Below are 7,114 nucleotides of genomic sequence, written 5' to 3' on the forward strand. Positions count from 1 at the left end.
TTCCAGTTTCCAGCAAGAATGAGGCAAGGCTCTGCTTCAGCAAAATCTGCCTGGAATCTTTGCAGTTACAAGACTATTGAGGGTAAACGCCTGGATGTTGAAGCCCCTGCACCAATAGAGTATAGTTTTGTTACCCCAGTCCCAAATAAGTGTGCTTTTCTCTTTATTTTGTGTAACATTGTGTGTTTTCTTATTTTAAGTGAATAAATTAAAATGTATTTCATCATCTTGGTTTGCTCAGTGATATGATCCCGGTATAAAGGTGTAATTGTCTGGTCTCCCGTGACACCATATTAAAGAGGAAAAAAAGAAAAGAAAAACAAAATGGCAGCTTGGACTGCTGCTATAATGTTCTCTACAAATAAGTGCATGCGACTCTAGATTGGCTTTCTGGATGTTTGATGTATGGAACAGGAAGGGAAGCAGGTAATGTAGTTTTGTGCCAGATTAATACATACAAACACACACTTTACATAAAATATTATTTTTGTTTTTTCAACATTATTATTTTTGGCAGGCAAATAATGGCAATATGCAGAAAATTAAAAGTGTTGAACCTTGTGACGCGTGTGACGGGAGCTTTGTGACAGGCTATGAATAATACACCACCAAGAATATAACTGGGTTGAACTGAACGAGACTTAGAAATGATAAAATATAATTTATTCCTTGAAAAAGGTGAACACACGAGATTATACAAATAACAGACAAAATATGACACTTACTTAAAGTTGGGAATGAGGAAATAGTCAGAAATCGTGACTCGCAGTTCATCCAGCAATCTTGAAAATCCCAAAAGACACGAAAGACATGAAGGACAATAGCCATAGGCTGAGCCTGGTTCTTATACAATTATTTCCCATTGAACACAACCTAAACCCAGCCTCTCTCATAAATCAGTGGTGAGGTTGACAGTTTTCCTCAGAGTAAAACTCCTCCCACCCAAGGACGTTTAAAAACTGCTTTTCCTATCTAAATAACTTCATAACTTCAGTTCAGTAGTACTTACTGGCACGCGAGCCTTATTAATACATTCCAGCACGCATGACGCTCCCAATAAGACTCCTGTGTAGTGAACATTTGTCACCGGTGCTATATTTCACACCCAATGCCCCAGCCTGGGTCCTAGCTGTCTACCAGCCAGATGTGTTAACATAGACCAAACCCCCTCTGTACTTTTCACACCCAACTTCAATCAAGCCTTTTGAAGCCCAGATATTTCTGAAAAGACACCACGCACCCTAATGTATTTTCCTAAACTGCAGCTCATTAACCCCCTAAGCCCCAGTGTGTGTGTGGTGCAGACACTGGCCCAGAAACAATACATTTATACAGGGGAATAAACAGTTGTATGGCTGAAGCAAGGCAAAAACACATTACTGAACCCCAGTCCAGTTAACCCCTTGCTTCCCAGGTGAGAGTAGAGGGTGGCCCAATGGGGTGTAACCCCTTTAATCCTGGGCCAAATCCCCTCTCTCTTGACACCTCCCCTGCTCAATAGGTGCCTGGTGCCCCAGCTGCCTTCCCTGGCACTGGGACACCACTGGCATCCTTGAAGCACTCAATAAGTCCTGAGGGATTGGCCTGGCAAAATTGTCCTCCGGCATTGTCCAGTAAATTGTCCTGGCCACAGTGGACAGTGAAGTCCAGATCCTGCTGAGCAGGGCTCCACCGTGGGCGCCGGGCATTCTCCTTTGCCTCCCTCTGCCCCCCACCCAGTGCCTGGTGAACCAAGTCCATGGTGAACGGGCCCCTTTGCAGACCAGGCTGCACACTGCCCAGAGACTGGCATGTCTCTGCACCAGCAAGAGACCAGCTATCAAGCACAGACCGTCGCTTTCCTGTCAACCAAGTCTGGGAAAGAGCTATGTCACTATCCTGTAGGGACCCTACCTGCCCTGGCCCTGTGCCCACCTGTAGCTGCTCTGCTATACCCTTGACTCTCCTCCCTGGCTGCCTATCTACCCACAGCCCCTCCTCTGGGAACCCTGGGGAATCTGTCAGGGGGGTCACTCCTGGCCGGTCAGAACAAGGGACCTCCTGCCTACCTAGCCCATCCCTAGCTTCTGCCAGCTGCCTGACACCCCACTGACCTCCTATCTCCCCCTGCTTAGCCTCCCCTGGGCCCAGCACCTCAGCCCCTGCTGATGACTCCTGCTGCTTACCTCCCTGCAGCCCACCTGCACTCCTCTCCCCCCTGGGCAATCCTAACCCAGACCCTGTAACTACCTGAGTGCACCTACCTCCCTGACCTTGTCTCCCCCTTACCAGGGATGAGCTCAGGGGCACTTCTCCAGATGCAACCGCCTTAGCTCTTGGCTTTCAGGTATTCCTGGGGTGGCACAAGCTGGCCACTGCCCATGATACCCCCAGCCCATAGCTAGGCTGCAACAGGGGGTTGCTGATCTGAGAAACCCCCTGAGGCTCTGCCAGGGTAATGGGGAACTCTAGCTGCCATACTTGCTGCTTTCCCTCCCTGGCTACCACTAGCCCGTCTTCTCTCACTGAGATCTGATGCTGGATACCTACCCGCAGCCTCCCCTCACTTCGCTTCTCCCTAGCTAATCCTAACCTGGATCCTAGGGACACCTGAGTGAGGCCATCTCCCTGACACTGCCTCCCCATTATCGGGGATGAGCTCAGGGTTTCTGGTGCAGATGCACCCACCTTAGCTCCTGGCCGGCAGGTAATCTGGGGGTGGTCTAACTTTGCCACAACCCCTGATACCTCCAGTCCATAGCAAGGCTGCAACAGTGGGGCTCTTAACTGAGAGTCCCCTTGCTGCTCCGCCAGGGTAATGGTGAAGCCTGGCTGCCCTACAAGCTTCCCTTCCTTCCCCTTCCCTGGTACCCCTATCTCCTGCCACCCCTGGTCACCCCTATAGTGAAACAACGTGGTACAGTTATAGGGAAAAATAAGTCAGGGTCAGTCTGTGACTTGGTCTGGCTTACCTCGCTGGTCCCCGCAGAGACCGCCGCCTTCGTTGGTCCCGATTGCAGGGGGACTGGAGTGGCCGCTGCCGGCATCATCTGGGCCAGGCAGCAACAGGCCGCTGTCGCGACAGCGCCCGGGTTGGGTACAGGTACAACGGTGCAGGACAAGGGTCCCAGGTCTTTGTGGAGTAACACGGCTCCCGCCAAACCAGGTAAAATAACCCCCTCCCGCAATCCCTGTCCCTCCCCCCACTCAGAAAGGGCTCCGGCACTTTGCCGGAATCGCGGCTCTTCCGCCGCCGTCGCCGCCCTGGGCGAGCCCCGGGTAGCTGATGGATGGCCGCCGCTCTCCGCCGCTGTTGCCGATGCAGCCCGGCCAAGTTCTCCAGGGGAAGTCCCGCGAAGGGTTGTCGCCCAGGCTGGGTGGGAGCCATCAGAGGATGCCACTAACTGGGTATCTTTTCCGCAGCTCGTGAGCGCTGGCCCTGAGGGGCTTCTTCGCCCGACCGCGCACGGTCCGGGCACCGGGCATTATTGTAGCCCGTCTGTTGGCAGTGCCACAGCGCCTGCCGGAGCTTCTCCGCCACCGGTGGACTAACCCCAGCAAGGGTGATGGTTACGGCGGCTGCAGCGGTGGATTTTTGCTCAGCCTGCCGGGTTTCATGCTCACCGATCGCTGCCTCTATCTCAGCCTTACCGGCTGCTGGTCCCCGCGCCGACTTGATGCACTCCTCCGGTCTTGGTACCGTGTAATATTAAAATTAAGAGAGATATTAATATTTGTCGCTTAGGACCTGCTACACATCATGTGTCTGTAATCCTTATGTGCGAATCAGTCCCACGAATACACATATGTAGCTTTTAGCACGTTCAGCCGAGGACATCTCATAATATTCTTATATTTAATAAGGTCACTCATTCTGATATCTCCTTGCGTAACCGCACCCCTGGCCCCCATCAAGAAATCCTTTGAAGCTGGGCTGTGTGTAGTGAACATTTGTCACCGGTGCTATATTTCACACCCAATGCACCAGCCTGGGTCCTAGCTGTCTACCAGCCAGATGTGTTAACATAGACCAAACCCCCTCTGTACTTTTCACACCCAACTTCAATCAAGACTTTTGAAGCCCAAATATTTCTGAAAAGACACCACGCACCCTAATGTATTTTCCTAAACTGCAGCTCATTAACCCCTTAAGCCCCAGTGTGTGTGTGGTGCAGACACTGGCCCAGAAACAATACATTTATACAGGGGAATAAACAGTTGTATGGCTGAAGCAAGGCAAAAACACATTACTGAACCCCAGTCCAGTTAACCCCTTGCTTCCCAGGTGAGAGTAGAGGGTGGCCCAATGGGGTGTAACCCCTTTAATCCCGGGCCAAATCCCCTCTCTCTTGACAATGCGTCAAACTCTAATTGACACCTGTCAGGATGTTTAAAGCCAGTCCCCACTTAAACAATCATACTGTATTTCTGTGTCTACTATTCAGTTTTCATTCCGATCACTTGCTTCATTATGAAACGATTCACCACATTTTGATCAAACTATTTATTTATAAAATGTTTTGGAAGTAATACATTGAGAGTTACCTCTCGTTTTCAAGTATGTCCTGGGCACAGAGTTATAACAATACATGGTAACATTAAATGAACAGGGTTATACATTATATACTGTATACAATACATTGCATGAACAGTTAAAGATAATATATGTTATAGGTGTATGTAACAGTTACAGACCAGCTTAAAATGTGAGACAGCTTTAGTTGTAAAAGAACAGTTTTAAAAGAACTTAGACTGGTGGTGGCTGTGAGACTTTCCTGTAGACTGTTCCAGTTGTGGGGTGCACGGTAAGAGGAGGAGGAGCAGCCGGATACTTTGTTTAACCTTGGCACCGTGAACAGTCTTTTGGAGTCAGCATTGTGAATTTTCCAACAACTGCATTAAAACCGATATCTGTAATTTACTGTAATTTGCTGTAGCACTCTTTCCTAATGTAGATTTTTGCGCTCTAAACTAGCCACTTACACATGCATTATGTGCTGGTTACAGTGCAAGACCTACGCAGAAGCTAACCAAGCCTCAAAAAAATAATAATATTTTTAATGCCTTTAAAATCGGAATATACATAAAGAAGATATGAGAAAAAGAAGATTCTCAATAAATATGGAAATTTTCGTTAAAATATGACTCTAAACATTAAGTGCATGGAAAGTGACAAACTTTGTACAGTAGCTTATCACTTGAAGACACCATCAATGACTTTGCTCTCCAAAAATCCACAAAGAAAATGTTTTAATATTAAAATGAATGTGATGTGCAAACACTGTTTTATTCTAGCTTTACCCTGTCATCTTTGTATATAACAACGCAAGTATAATGCTGTCATTCATTTCAGTTTCTTGTTTATACAGTATTTTCAATGGTTCCTTCAGTCAGAATAATACATCTATTTCTAATTTTTGGGGCCACTTAAACTTGACGAAACTTAGGGCCTGAGATGGTCAAAGTCCGGCCCTGACTGGTGATTCCGTGCTTTGTCATTGGAATGGGTTCACACACACCATGTGGCACTTGGTTTCTCATATGACTAACCCCAGAAAAGAGAGCCCTGACAGGGTAGGGAAGGGCGGTATTACATTGTACCGAGCCCTCTTCCCTTTTTCCCCATGTTAAGAAGGGGAATATAAGCAGTGGGTGCGCGGGAACAGTGGAGAGACTGCCAATCCCTTCTGAACAAATTATGTAACACAACAGGTGTTGCCAGCACTGCAAATAAAGACAATGAAACGTGGGTATATACAAAAAAGAATAATGTGTTTTACACAGCAAGATGCTACAGCGCAACCTGATGCAATAAACAAACCAGGAATGAAACTAAGTACAGGCACAGCCGGTGGGGGTGGGAAGGAAGGGGAGTGGGGAAGGGAAACGTGATATCACAGACAAGGTGAAGAGAGAAAAAAACCCAACAGGGAAGGAAAAAAATGGAAGGAAGAGGAGGGGGGCAACGTTTTGGGGTAAACATCCCCTTCTACTGGCCCATTCCCATAGCCCCAAAAGGGACTGGCACTTCCCTGCACCCTCACCACAATCCTCCCTCTAATGAAATAAAAACAGACAATAACACACCAACAGAGTGCCAGGTGCGTGCAAACAATTTGTCACAGAATTGATTTAGTCACATAGAACAAATCACTCTGACCTGTATGTCACACTATAAACAACACCTGACACAACCCAATGTACCGATCAATCAGAAAATGAATAAACCCTGTCAAGCAAAGAACAACAGGTTTTGGCTGATGGAAGCATGCTTCCTGGCTAGGCAAAACGACCTTTATGTTAGTAAACAAGAATCACAATCGCTGGCAAGCGACAGATCACCAATAGTGCTGCTAGTAAAACACAGATAGTAGAATGAGGTGAGAATCAATGTTACGTGACCCGGTACACTGCAGGTTGCAAGGTGGCGCGGGTCTGAACTGCTTAACCGTCATCCGGTGATGTCAATTGGCGGAGCTACAGGCGCTCCCTTTCTCCATTCCGATTGGTTGCATGCCGAGCGTCTGATGTCATCCGTCATTGGGATCGCCTACTGAGTGTTCATTCAGCTTCTGGACATGAGCAAAGTGATTCAGGCTGTTCCCAATGGTGCCAAGTGTGGGTGTTGCGGCACGATCACGTGGACTCTCGGCGTCCATGTTGTCAAGACAATCAATATGGATAATATGCACTGTGGGAATAGAGAACACAGGTTAAATCTGAACATAAGACTGGCAGTACACTAATCCAATGGAAATAAAGCAGGCCAATAGAGTATATATTGTAAATCACACAGATCATTATGTTAGGGGATCTATATGTGAACCCCTTAATGCATTGGGGCAACCCTATGGTTATGGAAGCCTCATGGTTGCTGCTGTAACTGTATATGCAGTCAGGGACCCCTGACATCCACCGGTGGGATAGACGAAAAGGGCAGAGATGGGTAGAGACACCTGGGCACGGATAGATCCACTGAGTATGCGGGCGGCACTGACCTGTTTTATTTCCATAGGATTAGTGTATATATGTACTAGGGATACTGTTATATCATGTAGCGGATCAGCTGATATTATCAGCCGAACTTCTAAAGAAAGTGCATTTATTGGTGCACACCTGGGCTATTAAAACTTAG

Source organism: Ascaphus truei, chromosome 12 (genome assembly GCF_040206685.1).
Source record: "Ascaphus truei isolate aAscTru1 chromosome 12, aAscTru1.hap1, whole genome shotgun sequence".
Lineage (NCBI taxonomy): Eukaryota > Metazoa > Chordata > Amphibia > Anura > Ascaphidae > Ascaphus > Ascaphus truei.